General features: G+C 40.0%; 1 protein-coding gene across 9 annotated transcripts in view; it reads right to left on the bottom strand.

The window, feature by feature from the left end:
* RASA3 (RAS p21 protein activator 3) overlaps positions 1-17,632 on the bottom strand; it is a 179,732-nt gene that overhangs the window by 94,324 nt on the left and 67,776 nt on the right. The window contains exon 1 of one of the 9 annotated variants that reach the window (XM_013295330.3): positions 777-837. The exons of the other annotated variants lie outside the window; for them this stretch is intronic. The gene's annotated coding sequence lies outside the window, so the exon portion shown is untranslated. Of the gene's footprint in view, positions 1-776; positions 838-17,632 lie in introns of those variants that run through there. 9 annotated transcript variants of the gene reach the window in all.

Raw genomic sequence — 17,632 nt, 5'->3', positions numbered from 1 at the left:
GCAAGGCAGCAGCTCCTGACAGTCACTGGGTTTAGAGCTCAGCAGCAGCCAGCAACAACTCAGTTTGTTGCGTCTGATTTATTCACATATGTTTGGATGCCTACTGCTTCCTTGCAGGTTTGTGTTTAGGTTTTGATCAGTCCTCCCATAAGATACCAGGAACACAATACACGGTAATAAAGCTTTCTGATACAGCCCATTGATTTTATCCTAAAGGCATTACCAGAACACAGCAAATGAGGACTGACCCCCAGCTCCATCGCTACTCACAGATTTGGAGATGGAAAACAGTCACTTTAGTTACAACCAACAGTCTCACACCACATGCTGGACTTCAAAGCACTTTGATGAGGTAATTGGCACTTACGAAGCTGCCCAAGGTCCTTGCACAAAGATACCATCCAAATCATGAATATTCTTCATAATAAACATTTGTTTCAAAACTGCAACAACAAACATGTATGTATCCTACATTTAACTGGGGGGGATGGGGACGGAGGATCTAAGGGTAACCAAGAGATTACAAAACACGAGAGTATGAAACAAGAATAAAACCACAGCCTTCCCTCCTATATACTCATTAATAACCAAAAGCTGAGCACTAAATTTCCTTGGCAGATTGATAAAATCAAAACTTTCAGACAGGAAACTGGTAATGCTCCTCATGGCTTTGCTAAAAGCACCTCAGCACTACACGGGTGAGTGATTTAGTTCTAAAGACAGAACTCTCAAAGAATGACTAAATTTAAGTCTACAATGCACGTGATCTTATTTACCTTGACTCTTCCAGTACCCAGAGATTATTAGCACATACCATGGGAACTAGATCATTCTCTCCTGGTAAAAATACAAGGAATAAAACTAAAACTAAAAATAAACGCACAGACCAAGTGAACACAGGTTTGTTTGCCAGCAGAGAAGGGAACTCTAAATGACAGTACAAATATAACTTTTTATCAGATGTCTGCAGCTGAGCTTAAATGCATTTTACTAGACACATGCTTTCCCAGTCTCCAGCTCCCAAATAGCTTTATACTATTAACAGAATCATCTTGCTTCTTTCAGCCCTGTCTTCAGTAAAGACATACTTTTTCCCTTCTGCAGATTTGTTCAACAGCACTCTGATGCACGTGCATCTAAATACTGAAGAACTACAGCAAGGAAAGATTGAGCCAACATGCATCCTTGGCTTTAAAGGAAAACCATGAAGTGACACAGGACTCCGGATCTTCCTGTCTGTGATCTCTCTCCAGCACACTGGCTAACTGACTCACAACGTGCCCTTGGAAACACCACACAACCGTACTTCTCACAAACCACCTGCATACGGGTGATCATACACGCGTATGTTTTTTAAAGCTGACCACAGAACATAAAGAGACATTGAAAAGGGACGTGAAAACATTGTTTCTGACAGTAATGCCTCACTTCAGAGTTCTTCTAAATAAGCTTGCTCTCAGCTCAGCTGATGCTCCTTGATACCATCCTCCCCACTTCCTTCAGAGTTGTGAGACATTGTATAAAAAAATAAGCTGTCTCCACTGTAATTCGAAGGTGTGACTGGAACCTCTGCTGGCATGCCCAATGCGGCTTTAAACTAAGGTGAAGTGTTAGCAATAGTTTAACTGCAGCAGCTCTAGCCAAAAATAATTGAGGATTATCGATGGCTTGCTCAGCCTGCATTGAAGTCTACCCTGCTCCAGTAAACCTTCAACTTTTATGCGTTAAGTCTGAATTCAAGCAAGTTATAAATCAAAGGTAACAGCCTCACACAGACCTCAGTCTCTGTCGCAGACTCAAGAGCATGTCTGCTCTCCAAGACCAGAGCATCCAAATTTCTCTTGTCTATTCTCACATTGAAGTCACATGAAACCAGCCTCTTTTCTGGATGACCGGGCAGAGCTCCCCAGAGAGACAGTGAGCGTGTCAACAGGAAGTTTCAATAGCAGAACGATAAGCAAGTCTTCCTCTGGGGCTGGCACACTATTCTTGGGGTTCTTCCAAGAGAACAGGACAAAAAATTTTGAGCTCACAATTAAACTAAAAAAATATGCAGTCTCCCTTTTTCTGCACTCTTCCACTTCCTACTTCAACACAAACACAATCATACATATGAAACCAATTCCAGGTTTTACGATCTCAATTCCCAGTTTTCCAATGTGTATGATATTCACTAAAGTGCTTGAAGTTAATACTTAGTCATGCCAGAGCACTCTGTAAGAACTGTATTTTGAAAACCCAGTTCTCCTCTTTAAGACTTGCAGTAGAAAAGCCCACAACATCAAAACCTAAATATAACGCAAATGAAGACACCATTTAGCATCGCTAGAAAATGACTGCCTGCACAGTCTGTACAGCAAACTAAAGCTCACCACCATCCCAGTATTAGAAAGTGAGGCACAGAGGGAAGACAGGGAGAAGACATTTTACAGTAATTTCTTTCTTCGGACTGGAAAAATGCCCTGAAAAGCCACTGAGCCAAGAAAAAGGGATTAACTGACCAACCCAATATATTAATCATGACACTGACTTGAGTAGGAGCTTACAAAAAAAACCCCAAAAAACCCCAACAAAACAAAACAACAAAAACAAACCAAACAAACAAAAAACCCGCAAAAAACAGTTTCCTCCCAACACTGGCAGCAGCCAATGGCTGTTCAGATTCCTCCAGGACTGAGCAGTTCAGAAAGAAAAATTTGTCAACCTTTCAAGCATAGCTGAAGACCCAGCTCTCTAGCCAGACATTTTATGTCAACAAATGCACTCTGTTAAAGCTTCAGTTGCTCTTTAGATTCCTCCAAGACAAAAACGTTCCCTCTGTGGCACTGTTTTGCCATCTACAACGAAGCTGAATAATTTGCTCAGTATTTTTTTGGTTCTAATACTGAAATGAAAAAAAGCAAGCCCAGAACGCTTGATACAGTCATGCAGCATTTCTATATTCTCAACCAGAGCTGATGACATCATTTAATTTGGGCAAGAATTTCATCATTTAACCTATGTGTATAGAAGAGGCATCTTCACCAACTGTATTTTCAAGAGGCAGCTCTGCTTTTTTTCTTTTCCCCCGCTTCGTATTTGTGAAGTACCTGTATGATAGAGAATTTGGAGAGGGTTTGCAGACAAAAGGTCAATACACTCACCTTTAAAACCTTCAGTTTTCCACTTCCGCTAAGAAGAAACAGAAGGTTTCTTAAGATACCTAATGTCTTGACAATTTAAAATACATGAGCGCTCTGTTTTGGAGCATAAGGCTTCTATTTGGAGCCACTGTGGCAAAACAATCAGTTCAAGTCTGCAATAGCTTTTCTTTCTATCCCTGCACTTCTAATATACATGGGTCCTAATTTATCTGTGTGATACACTCAACTTAGCACTAAGTACTTCAACCCTGCAAAGTTGATTTCAGCTATGGAAAAGTTATCATTAGGTATTTTGGACAAGTCTTAAAAAATAAACTATACTCTGAATACATCACTGGCTTGCTATCTTCTCCCCACGAATACTGGGTTACTACAGTTTAAAAATGGACTACTGTGGGAGCACAGACAGCTTAGCTTGAGCTAGGCACAAGGAACGGAACAGGCTGAAAAAAAGAGAAAGGAAAAAACTCAAAACTATATTAATCTTCCTTCTTCCTTCCAATGTTATACATGCCTGGTGAGACACTGGCAATAAAAGAGAAGAAAGAAAAAAGGGCCCTCCTGCATACACGGCAGAGAAGAGCACTGCTTAGCTACTTGGGAGCATAACTGGTAAGAACAAGAAAAACTAGGAATAAACAAATACATATGTATATGTGTACAGTTTCTTAAGGTCTGGCCACCTTAAATTTTTTGAAGCATTTAGTATTTTTAATTGAATGTAGATACTTGGCATTGTGTCATCGTTGCTTTTGACATATTTCCCCAGGTGCAACCTTCTGAAAAGCGGAGAACATACAACAGCCAAGCATTATTTCTACCTTTTGGAACAATATTTGCTGCTCCTGTGCTTCTAAGTATCAGGTCACCAGCACACATCTGCCAAGCCGAGGTGCATTAAGGAAGACTTTGTAATGTGTCAACAAGTTAGCCTGCTGTCTTGTAGCAGCAACATACTTGATTTTATCAGGATGGCATAGGACAGTCATGTCCCAAACTATTTTAGAAAACAAACAAGCAAACAAAAACCTACCTCCCAAAAATAAACCAAATAAAAGCAGCAGGGCTTTCAGTGCCACAGCATTTCACTTCAGGGAGCATGCTGAAAGACTTGAGCACAGAAATCAAATACCTAAAATCTGAAAAGGGCAACAACCCACTTTGTTTCTGCCACAATCAGGAAAACACTCTCCAAAGGATCTTATAGTCAAGCATGTCAAGAACAAAAACAGAGCAGCAATGTATGTCAAGAATGAAAAGCTTCTCCTGTTCTCCCTTCAGCTCTCTATACCAACAGAGATGCTGGAATTTGAAAAAATTATCTCAAGCACTCCTTTCAAGTTTTCTTGCTTCTGAAAAAGCATTATTCCTTCAACATCCATAGATCAAGCAAAAACAGAAAAAGGAAAATGTGTATACACACAGGGCTCTGATTTTCTATAACAGTTCATGCTTAAAAAGCTCTTCATGCACAAAACGCAGCATATTTGTAAAATATCAAGATGCCATTAGGTCTATAATCAATACTTGAGGTAATTTTAATTGAAACAAAAATACAATACCACTCAATCTCAATTAAAACATGCAAAAATACCCAGAAGCACATTAACTTTTGTGCCTATGCATAAATTTAGATTGAACAGAAACGGCAGCATTAATGTTCAACGTTGAGAAAGTAGTTTGGGGGGTTTTTGCAAGGTGTGCATTTTGGGGGTGAGTTGAGGACAAGGGGAGGGGTACAGCTGCAATACCTCAAAAGGGATATACTGAAAAAGTAATCCCTTTAAATATTAAAATGGTCATAGTCAGCAAACTTCTATTCACATCAGAAACCAACTCTGTTATTAAACAGCCAGTGTGTTAATTATGTGAAATTAACATAATGTCTAAAAGCAGAATACAGAGGTACATTTGTCTATAACTCCTATATGTAGATATACCGTATGTACCTCTCAGAATGGAAAATTTAAATTCACTTTTGCCTTTCCAAATAGGAAAAGGCAATAAAACCAAACAAAACCAAAACCAAGCAAACAAAAGTGAAGTTCCAAGAACCAGTGTACCCAGCCTGCAACTACAGAGTTATTTATATAAGTAGCTTAGTGTTCTTGTGTGCTTTTGTAGTAACCTAAAAACAATAAACACCTTCTAGGCAACACATGCAGTGTCAAAAATGTTGTCTTTCCTCCTATGTATACAGCTCACAGAGCCTAAAAATAAGAAAAATACATGAAATTTATAAATGGCTATTAAAGAAAATAGATACATTTAAAATATAAGATTTCTTTTAAAACAGATGTGGCTGGAAACACTATTTGTCCAACAATCTCTCTTTGCTTTTACCATAGGTATTTATCTGTGCATACACACAGGCACACTTTGCTCTCATGGAGAGACAGATTGCGTTAGATTTCTAAACCAGGTCAAAAACTAGCCATCTGTGAACAGATTTTGATCATCTGGAAAATGAGTTTTTTAGATGACCTCTTCTTAATTTAAGCCCTTGCCTGCCAGCCTCTTTCCACGTGAAATGATCATCACATTAGAAGACTCAGGGAAAGCACTTCCTCAACAAAACAATACTGACCACCTGGGCCTTAATAACCACAGCAGAAAAACTTTATACCACAACTAGTGCTGCTTCAGCAAGTAACCAGCAAGGAAACAAAGCACACTACATTCATTGCAACTTTTTAGACAAGAGCATCACATGGAAATCCTGGCTTAGGGGTGATAAGCAGCATCAAACCCAAATCCTTTGGTAGTAAACTGAAGACCACCAGCAGCTGATATCTCTGTGCCAAAAACTATTTATACCTACTCAGACCTAGTAGTTCTAGTGGAGTTTTACTGCCTTCACAGTTTGGTGACAGAAACGTTAGGGATCCATTAAAATCCCTTCACCAGTACACGGGGTGCCATACTACTTCTAGGAAACCACCGCGACCCTCATATGATTAAACTTATTCTATAGCAGTTAGGGATCTTCATATAGACCTTCCTCTGATCTGAAACCTGTTCTGAAATAGCAAATGACAGGCCTTTCTATCAGCTGTAAAACTAATTAAGCCTAATCAGGTACAGCCCCCATGGTGGACAGACTCAGAGGTATCACTCAGAATGACTAATAGCCAAATTCCCACTTTCCTATACGCATGCAGACATCCCAGTTCTCCTTTTGCAGCCCTGCAGGTCCAATAAACCATCCAAATATCTTGCTTTTACTGTTCTGGGCATAACAAAAGCAGCTGGGGCTATTTTCATTGGAAAGCAATGAGAAGCTGCAGGCTGACAGCCTTACTTTTCTTGTAAGAGGCAACAAACAACAAAGAAGCTCAGAAGACCTTGTGATGAACAGCACAAGGGCTGTTAACTAAAGCCCAGGGCTGAGACGAAAGAGGTATATGCGGTCAATTGAGACTGCTTTTTGCAAAGTTAAAATTTTAGTTTGTACAAGAGGAGAAGCATAATTCTCCTCAACTCATTAATGTAACTGGTTACACACTACTTGCCAATATCGTGGTCAAACAGCTGGAATCAAGTTTCTCTAAAGATTCCCTTAGGATGGTAACTTAATCCCACAAAATAAAAAATGTACGGTCCAGCTGGTTTTTAACAAGACCAAAGCTATTTTGTGTAAAAGGACACTTTGAAGAGATCATTTTGAAGTAGGACACTGCCAGAAAAGAGGTGTTCTCAAAGAGTTTTCATTGAAACTCAGTTTTCCTGTGGCACTCTGGCTTAAGTTTCTTGGATGTGACTTTCTTGTATTTCTGCACAAAAACTGGTGAATTAACCAAAACTGTCACTATCTGTGCTGATACAGTGTTAGACTAGCTCCTCATGCACTATTTTGCAATCCAGTTTATATGCTGAAGATGATACTTTGCATCACGACACTTCTCACACAATTTCCCAGCTGCATTTGATAGAGGCTCTTGAGGCTTTTCCCTACCAGCTTCAGTAATGTGGGGACGGGCTACAGGTTGTCCTGTGTCTCTGAATTGTCACCTTCATTTAGATTAGTGGCTTGTGCAGTTTTTTGTAGGCTTTCTGTTGTTGTTTGAGGTGGTTTTGGGGGGAGGTGGGGTGAGTTAGTTTTTTGGTTGTGTTTAGTGGCTTTTGATTTTCAGAAAAGAAAATTCACTTCCTAAAGTTATAAAAGACCTTCTCTCCGCGAAGTTTAAGTCACTGAACATCTGTTGTGGGAGGCCATGAGGGACAGAACTCTGGCTGAAGAAGGGGCAGAGTCACTGAGAAGTAATTTTAAACAGGCTATTCCATCATGGAGCTGCACTGGGCAAACAGTAAGCAATTTCAGTTATTTTTAGGACAACAGTATGAGACAGGAAATACAAGCAAATGATTTACAACATCAAACGAGACGTGATCAAAATCCAACAACAACTCAGTCACTCTCTTTTGAGTTTTTGTACTTCAGGATGATTTAAGATAGTTGCTTTATAGTAAGGAGCCTAGTCACGGCTAAAGAACAGAAGTAATATTAGTAATATTCTCAAAAACACCAGCATCACAAAAAGAACTTTCTGTGAAAATAAGTATCTATTTTCGCCTACCTTTATTTATATTATTCACGCACAAAGCCAAAAGCCACGTGACCAAAAAAAGCACAGTTTCTAAGTACATCCCTTTCTATTTTTTAGTGTAGATCAAAAAGCTATAGCTGTGTGGAAAAAACCCACAAGCAATGAAGAAGGTATGATGCCCTCTCTCCTCTAGCACATTAATCACTTCTATCACAACAAGTGACACTAAAAACTTCTACAGTAACATCAAAAATACAAATCTGCCAAAGGTTGTGTTTTGCTTAGATTAAAAACTAGTAATGAAAGGAGTGATTGCAAAAAAGTTGAAGGTTTACCGGCAACATTAAGAAACCATAACTGTTTCCTCTAACGATTCTGTTGTCCACAACTGCTCTTGCTTTCGCATTACTTACCTAGAAACATCTTCACCAATCAGACTTCCACAGCATCAAGTTTAAATCAAGTTCAGTTGGCCTTTTGGCCCCACAGTGTTCAATATCAAAATAAAACCTAGCTGTTGAGAAACACAGTTACTCAGAGCACAGCAGTTCGAGGCAATCTCGAAAACCATGTAAGATTTAGGAATTAACTGAGCAAAGTGTCACTTCCTCCATCTTCAGAACACTATTCCCATTTAAAAATTAATCTTCATAAGGGAGAAAAAAGGTTTTGAAATCTTCACAATTTGCTTTACTTACTTGCCTTTCTTCAGAAACAGTGAAAACAGGTACTTTCCTGCAAAAAGATTGAATTCATTTTTCTATTTAAAGATTCAAACTAGGAAAAATCCTCCTTCAAGCTTGGCAGTAATTAGCAGCCTCCCTTAAACCCACTAACAGGCCAGACTACAACTACTTCATATTTCTTTTCTTGATATTTCATTAGCTCACATATTCTGCATGTTCCTTCATACACAAAAACCTATGTAAGGAACAATGTAATAGGAAATCCTTTAAGAAAAGCGTGATCATAACCAGTTCTCAGACTTTGTGCTTATAGATGGTTTTTGAATGAAAACATTAATTTAAGGAAAACCATAACCTTCAAGTTGCAGTCTTAGGCAGCTGAAAAACGCTGTATTGCAAACATGCCTCTGCACTGAACAGAATGCTCAGATTAGGACACTATCGAAACCATCCACAATATTCATTTTGGTTTAGTTACTGGTTCTTGACCTACAACACACCTTTTTCAGTAGAGTAAAACAAAAATTTCACTTGGTCATTCCTAAGGTTGGTGCCTTATATGATCTCCAGGTGACTTTTCCATGCTGGTAGACCTTCAAAGAGTTTTAAAATGTCTTTAAAATTCACTGTTGAATACTAATTATTGCACAGAGGCATGCTGACAACGCGCAAGATTTTACAGACATGCTGCCAATTTCTTATTGGTAGCTTGTATTTGCATTAATCAAACAAGAGCATCTCTACTTACATTTCAAGATGCTTTTTAGTGTTTGACTGTGACTAACAGAGGAATCACTTGCCAGTTTGCAGTGCCGTGCAATTAAAATCTTAAGACTGCAAATGAGCAAGGATACACTGCAACTGATTTTCCTGCTTGACGAACTTGATCTCCTTCTTACAACATGACCCACCTAATGGATGAGGGAAAGGCTGCGAATGTTGCCTCCCTAGACTTGAGTAAAGCCTTTAACAACATTCCCCACAGCATTCTCCTGGAGAAACTGGCTGCTCATGGCTTGGACAGATGTACTCTGTGCTGGCTGAAGAGCTGGCTGGACAGCCAGGCCCAAAGACTGATGGTGAACGGAGCTACATCCAGCTGGCAGCCGGTCACCAGTGGTGTTCCCCAGGGCTCAGTACCAAGGCCAGTCCAGTTTAATACCTTCATCCGTGATTTGGAGGAGGGGATCGAGTGCACCCTCAGAAAGTTTGCAGACAACACCAAGGTGAGCAGGAGTGCTGATCTGCTGGAGGGCAGGAGGGCTCTGCAGAGGCATGTGTACAGGCTGGACTGATAAGCCAAGGCCAATTTTATGAGGTTCAACAAGGCCAAGTGCTGGGTCCTCCTCTTGGGTCACAACAACCCCACGCAACTCTACAGGCTTGCGGATAAGGGGCTGAAAAGCTGCCTGGTGGAAAAGGACCTGGGGGTGCTGGATGACAGCCAGCTGAACATGAGCCAGCAGTGTGCCCAGGTGCCCAAGGCGGCCAACAGCATCCTGGCTTGTATCCCAAACGGTGTGGCCAGCAGGACCAGGGCAGTGATCGTGCCCCTGCACTCAGCACTGGTGAGGCTGCACCTCGAATCCTGTGTTCAGGTTTGGGCCCCTCACTGCAAGGGGGACGTGGAGGTGCTGGAGCGTCTCCAGGGAAGGGCAGTGGAGATGGTGAAGGGTCTGGAGCAATCGTCTGATGCAGAGCAGCCGAGGGAACTGGTGGTGTTTAGCCTGGAGAAAAGGAGGCTCGGGACCTTGTTGCTGCCTACAGCTACCTGAAAGGGGGTTGTAGCGAGGTGGGGGTTGGTCTCTTCTCCCAGGTAACAAGTGACAGGATGAGAGGAAATGGTCTCAAGTTGTGCCAGGGGTGTTTAGGTTGCGTATTAGGAAAAAAGCCTTCACTGAAAAGTGGTCAAGCATTGGAACAGCCTGCCCAGGGAAGCAGCTGAGTCACCATTCCTGGAAGTGTTTAAAAAATGTGTAGATGGGACATGGTTTAGTGGTGAACTTGGCAGTGCTGGGTTAACGGTTTGACTTGATGACCTTAAAGGTCTTTCCCAACTTAAATGATTTATGATCTACAGACCTATTGATTTCTTTGTGGAAAGAAAGAGGATAACATGCTTCTACACTGAAGCCCAGACTGCCTGAACTCCTGCCACAACACAGTTTGCCCCACAAATTTATAGAAGCCGTTAGTCACAGAACATCCACACATTGACAGAACTGGACCATCACCATCCGAGACCCTAAACATTCAATTTTCTGTGTCAGCAGGCTCGCTAAAAATTATTTAATTTTTTCATAACACATTAGCATGGGATTCACAACTCATTCCTGAACTAAAATTTTCAGTTAGAAAACACAGTTGAAGGCAAACTGGCATAGGTATAGGGAGGAAAGGATGTCAGCTACTCCTGTTTTCTGCGTTTGTTCTTTGCAGACTTCTGAATGCTCTAACAAGCTGAGCTGTCACCTCAACTCAGTCACTCTGTGAGCCCACCAGCACAGTTTCACTAGGTCTAAAGGGGCTCAGCAGAAAGACATACTACAAGTCCTTCCGCCCAGACTGCATGAAGATAATGTATACTGATGTAAATTCAGGCAACAAACATCTCCAAAGCACAAGCATTTCTGTGTAATTTTATCTGCTGTTTCTTATCTTTGTTCCTGTTTTCCAAAGACAGAAGTGTTTTTTCCACTCAAATATTAAGTATGCTTCAATAAAAATGAGTATTTTTGGTATGACTTTATGAAAGTACCTTTTCTTCATAAATCAGAAGCAGCTATAAGCTCTCCCTAAAAACAAACTATGCCATCCCATCTTTTAAGAATATACAACACTCAGCTAACCTCTTAGTATTCCCATCTGGCATTAATTATAAAGATGTTATTTATTTATTTAATCAAGCAAGTGTTCTCCCTGGGTTCTTGTAAGGAATATTCCTTCCCCTTCCACCCCCACCCCCTCCAGTTGTTCAAGTGTTACCCTATATTGTTAAACTGGTCCTTCAACAGAGTCAATAGCAGTCTGACTGCTCGACTAGCAAGCTGAGCTATATCAGACAAGCTATGTTTGCATCCTCCTAAGGCACCTTTGCTGAAACAAAAGGCAACAAAAGATTTCTTCACAAGGAGAAAGAGATTATGATGTTAGAACACACTGATGGCCAGGAACAGTGTTTAGCAAGTTTTAAGAACATCCTAAAATATTTTCAGACCTGTTGACAGAAGAATAACAAAGGAACAGTTTGCTAGTTTATGTAACAGGGAAAGTAAAGTACTGAAGAAGTAAAGAAACTCTTTTGGATCCCAACAGCATCCATCCTTCACAGTGCTAAAAGTCCATGCAAGTCTAAAGTACATGCCTATGATTAGACAAGCTTTAGACTCTGAAAGTTTCCAAGTTGCAAGCTGACAGTGCACCAAATTACAAGCTGTAATGACCTACCCACAAATTTAGCACAGTAGGGGACTGACTGACCAGTGATGTAAAAAAACAAACGAGAAATCTCCCATCCAAGTTCCCAGCCTCCTGAATGGGGGAGGATGGCGGCAGAAGAATCTTTCAAGTAAATGAAGTTCATATGTACAAAGGAATACCTAAGCTTTCATTTGTTCTTGCTTGACCTGAAGTCACATGGTCAGGTCCCCACCTCACAGTATAAAGTTTTAGCCGAAGTGAATTGGCTTGTAACTCAACTTACTCGCCTCTACACCAAAGAAGGAACAGCCACAATAGAGTCGTGCTGTCTTCCAGAGGAAACCAATGCAGTAGGCACAAACAAACTTCGAAGAAACACAGGTCTGCTTTATTTCAGAGGTTATTCTTACAGAAATGGGAGCAAGACTCAAAAATAATTTTTTTTTGTAGGTAGCCATCTAGAAGCTGAGCATTTTTCAAAACTGCCAGTGATCTTTGGAAGCTGGGCATTCCCTATGAGCTGTTCATCCACACCCACAAAGTTCATCCAAAGTTGAATTTTTAATATGTCTGTTTAGAACTACATCTGTCTCACACAGAATGAAAGGAAAACTAACAATTTGAATACTTAACACTTGTGACTGTCTGATCTCAGTAAGAATCAGCTGAAAATTGGAGGCAAAACAAGACCACCACAAAAACATCCACAAAAAAAAACCCAAACCAAAACCCACCGTTTTAACTTTCTAGAAAATTCTCATTTTCTGCCCCACTGGTCTGCACCTTCACCTACTTCATGAGCATTTTCCTATCAAAACAGTGTTAACAACTTACAAGATGGAAAATAATTCTGTTCAAACGAGACAGTATCAAAAGTTCAATGTGGAACATTAGTCCATCTTTCCTTCCACTCAAGCGTTCACCTATGAACTATGGCAGCATTTACAACCATTTACTTCAACAACTTCCAATCTTCCACCATGTCATAACCATGACTCGCTCTCAAGGCGCCAACCAGACATTGCTCCCAGGGATATTCATACAATTGAAAATACTGCACAGTTTAGGTGCCTGAATTAACATCTACTGTTCATGCAGACTCCTGCGTAAGAGGATTCGGGGCACAAACATAACTGGTTGTCTAAATCATAATTTGATTGAGTTCCTCTTGCTGTCCACTGAGACAGCCTAGCTAACTAACATCCATGCATTGGTTAAGTGTTTACAACAACACAGTACATATTTTTCCCTCTCCCTACTTATGAACTAGCCACTTCACAGTTTCTGCATGGCTAGTCTTCCAGACTGTTATTTCCCACAATTAATCATCACCCCTAAAATCTTCTAGTACCAAGACAAAGAACTTCAAGAGCCTTCGTAACAACATATCGCACAATAGGGACTGAAAACTCTGCCACTGTCCTAATGTTTGAAACTTCCAGCAGATCTCGACTTCCGTCAAACATTTCCAAATACAGATAATTCTGCAAGAAGAGTTTCTGTCCCAAATACTTTAAGCCTGATTTAAGTATCACAATACGAGGCCATCTGTGTTACTAATTTTTGTCATTACCACTGGTTTTTTGGATTCATATGTTTCAGGAAGTTCAAGCCACTACCACACAGTTGCAATGTAGTTTTTGTTCTTAACGGCATAATGAAAGAAGCCCAAGTTTAAACTAGAAGTATCTCACCACACTGAACTACATTAAATTCACCTGCCTTATAGACAATGCCTTGCTAGTACCAAAAGTCTTGAATTTAATATGCTAATTTCAGTGGGACTTCAATAATACGTCAGTTACCATGACTATAAAACATTTTCCAATATAATGATGCTGCTGAACTCAAACAGCAAGCAGAGAGGAGATAAAAAGCATATAACATGGTAAGCAAGGCATCAACCTGCGGTGCAATTTATTTTTTAAACAAGATTTAAAACAGTGACTAATCTGATCGCCCTGAGAGGGGGAACATCACATGAATCTTGGCCTGAGGAACAAGTCTAACCAAGAAAGAATGACTCATTATGCAGGCAATGTGATGAGAACCAAATGCTAGATTATCCAACTTCAGTAACTACAGGAAGAGGAAAAAACATTCACTTCTTCACTCCTCAGCACTGAGTACAGATAACACAGGCACCATAGTGCAGAAAACCAAGCAAGAAGCTGAGCACAGTCTTCAAATCCAATCAAAACCACAGGGTTCAGAAGTTAGTGTAGCTGTGTGCATCTGAAACACGTCACTGGCATAAGCAGCTCAGATACTGAAGAAACATCTAAGCCAAAAACACAATATTCCCCTGTAATTTCTATAAATGCTCATATGATTAAAATCCATATTTACAGGGAAATGTGTAACTTTCCATGAAACGTCTGCAATCCAGCTGTTGGTTTTTTATGCGAAGTATAAAGCAGGGTATTAAAAATGGAAAGTGACCTACTTTCCTCTTCTAAACTATGCAACATGTTAATATAATGAAAATCAATCAATGTTAGTTTTCTTTTATTCTCCTCATTTCAGTTTACAAGTCAGTCATATCAGCTGCAGAAAAGAGGGTGAGCAAGACATATTACCTGTACAGCATTCTGGAAATATTAAGCATTTTGCATACTTACTACCAACGACAAAGCAGAGTTCATTTACATATGCAGGAGTATGGGAATTTAAAAACATGAACAAGAGGGACAACTGGTAACTGCTCTGAAATACATTCGCAAAGTTTTATTTTTATAAGCTTGTTCAGTTCCACAAGCCTGTCTAACACAGCACAAACCTGCTTTGACTTTGCTCCAGTAGCAGAGGTCCAGCTGTAGTGAGAGCTGCACCGACATAGAAGACATCCTCTTTCTTGAAATGCTTAAGCCTACACAAACATTCATACATCATAAGGGAGGATTAAGCTTTAGAAAGGGAAGGGCAGGTGAAGGATATTTGACAGGATGGAGGTATAAAGGCACAGCATGACGAAGCATAATGCAATACAAAAAATATATAGAAATGTGATGCTGAGCTTAATTAAGAAGTCTTACACTGAAATTTTTTTCCGCATCAAACCAGGTCTTGGGGCTGACACAGCCAGTTAGTGACGATGGTTTGTTTTAATGACACACAGGCAGAGCAAGCACTGCAACCAAGCTTATCCATCAGCCCAATTACCAATAAGGACAACATAGCCAAGTAAAACTCACAGCTTTGAATCCTCAGTTAGGTGTTGCAACTATTCAGTCACCAAAAGCGCAGAATACACAAAACCTTGGTCAACCCTGTCCTCAGCAGTTTACAGAACACATCCAGCAGGCAAACAGTAATGACATACCCACACACATGAACTTATATTTCATTTTTCAGAGTCCAACAGAAGTGATATAATGCACATCATGTTTTTCTTGCAGATACAACATGTACTAGTTTTATCAAAAATTTAAAAATAAAAAGCAAGAAATTATTTCATATTCAGAGGGTCAAATGAAGCTATGGTATCATATGCAGCCAATGTCAGTAAGTATCTATAGGCCAAGATATACCTGTGCAACATCTGCTTGTCTTCAAATACTTTTCTGAAACCCCTGCGCAAATTCATGGCTTACAAAAGAAGCACAGACTGGAGGCAGGAATGCTTCTGATAATCATATGTAAAATGAAGTTGATTTCTGGATTACATCACACAGTTGCACTGACTAAGAAAGTTCCTCACTGACATTTACAATAAGCAGCTGCAAAACTCAAAGCATGTAAATAGACATGCTTACCCAAAGACTATTTGTTGGATAAAAAGATGCCCATCTTTACCTTTTAGGGTAGAACACAAGTTGCGGTAAATGCACACAAATCCACGTACATGCTATAGTCACTATTTTTAATGCTGGAGGATGGGGATGAATACACCAGACATTTGACTACCAAAAAAGATCAACACTTCTTTACACCCAAAAATAACAAGCCATTCAGTTTCAATTAACCCCTTACTCATTCCATGTAGTTTCAAAAACGGTCCATTTGTTTTTACAAAGCAATACCACACAGCAGAGCTATTCTGTGCAAGAAGTTTATATTCCCATGCAAGAAGTTAGCTGTTTTGGTTGGAGATCTGGATTCCATCCCAGTTCTGCTGCAGCCTCCCATCTGTGACTGTGCATAATAAGTCAGACAACTAACTTCCATAGTTGGAACTACCTCCCTCTCTAGCACTTCATATTCAAAATGCATCTTCAGATCCCTCAGATGAAAGATCACACTGGAATATTGCATTACAGTATTTGCTAATGCAACTGCACAATATGTTGCAGAAACTGTATTTGAGGGCTAGCTATAAAGAGGCCAGCAAAGCCGACCTAGCCTGACCAACATGCCTTACACCAAGGTCTCTCTTGTGCAGCAAATAAAGACCAACATCCTCTTGGTCTGGGAAGCCTCTTGTCTACTTATGTAATAGCACAAGTTGGGAGGAAATAGAACACAAATCAGGATTTACCAACACAGAGCAGGAGAAGACAAAGCATCTGGTCCCTTCAACAAGAAGTTAAAGCAGATAAACAGTTCCCAGTAACCAGGACAGGAAATATGTTATTGTTAGCAGTGTATACTTTCAGCACTATTGTCATATACATAAAGAGAGAGAAAAAATGGCTCCCAAAGGCTTTATTGTGGAAAAAACACCAATTCAGGCATGAAAAAGGTACGGTAACAGCTGCAATGCAAGCTGGCAAAAAAAAAAAAAATCTTAACAGAAATTACTTTGATAAGAAAGACACTCTTAATGGAAAGCTGTGCCTGAGGTACACTGTACCAAAATAGAGGGACAGAGGAACTCTCAGTGGTAAGAAGGTAGGCACACAGAACAGAAGCACAGAGTAACAGAGAGAAGCCCAAGAACAGTTTCCACTGAGGCGTAAGTTCATCTCTACATACTCCAAAACCATTACATCCCAAATAACCATGCCCTATAACCACCACCCTGCTGCAAGCCATGGATTTGTGAGTTCTGAAGAAAGACACTACCTTCCCAGGAGATGAACCATTTGTGAAAATGAATGTTAAAAATCTTCAGCACAGAAAAGCATCTGTTCTGACTTTTGCACATCTTTTGAAATATTTGACTAGTGTGGGCTTCTGCAAATGAAACCACTTGTTTTGTATCTCCAGCTATAACTTGTTCTAGAATTAAAGTACTCCCATTGTAAATTCAGAAGTGAAGTGGTGGATGCGCCTGCAAGTGGGAAAAAAATTTGAAGAGTTCGATTCAACCAAAGAAATTGCCTACAAAAATAAACAAAAATATCACTCTTTAGAACACCTACTTAGGTGAAAACATTTTGGGTCACTGTTATTTGCTTACTTCATGCAAGTTTTTATAGTCAATAATCAGAGGTTCTCTCCTTTGAAAGCCAGATATAACAGAACAGCTTCCTGTAGTACTGTGTTCTTAGCACATATAGGATATTCCTCCAGAATAAAACAAACACCTTTTAAAGCATAAAATGGGTAGGAAAACTCAAAAGCAAGTATTATAACTAATTTTTAATAGTATCTGAACTGCAAGTTAGTGTTTCTAACTTTCTTGAATTCCAACACACAAGAAAGAGGGTTTTTTTTAAGCAGGGAACATTGATTTCCTCACCTATTCCAGTAACACCGCAGCTTCACAGCCACTTGAAGACACCACAAGCCAGCTGACTGCTCGTTGCGCATCTTCCCCTACATCGTGCAACCACACGTTCATGTACTACATAAATCCATTCTGCAGAAAAGATCACATCAGGCCAGATACAGATGAGAGAAAGGCTGTGAATGTTGCCTCCCTAGACTTGAGTAAAGCCTTTAACAACATTTC

Source organism: Falco peregrinus, chromosome 4, assembly GCF_023634155.1.
Source record: "Falco peregrinus isolate bFalPer1 chromosome 4, bFalPer1.pri, whole genome shotgun sequence".
In the NCBI taxonomy this organism is placed as follows: Eukaryota; Metazoa; Chordata; class Aves; order Falconiformes; family Falconidae; genus Falco; species Falco peregrinus.
This window is presented reverse-complemented; position numbering and strand designations above follow the sequence as displayed.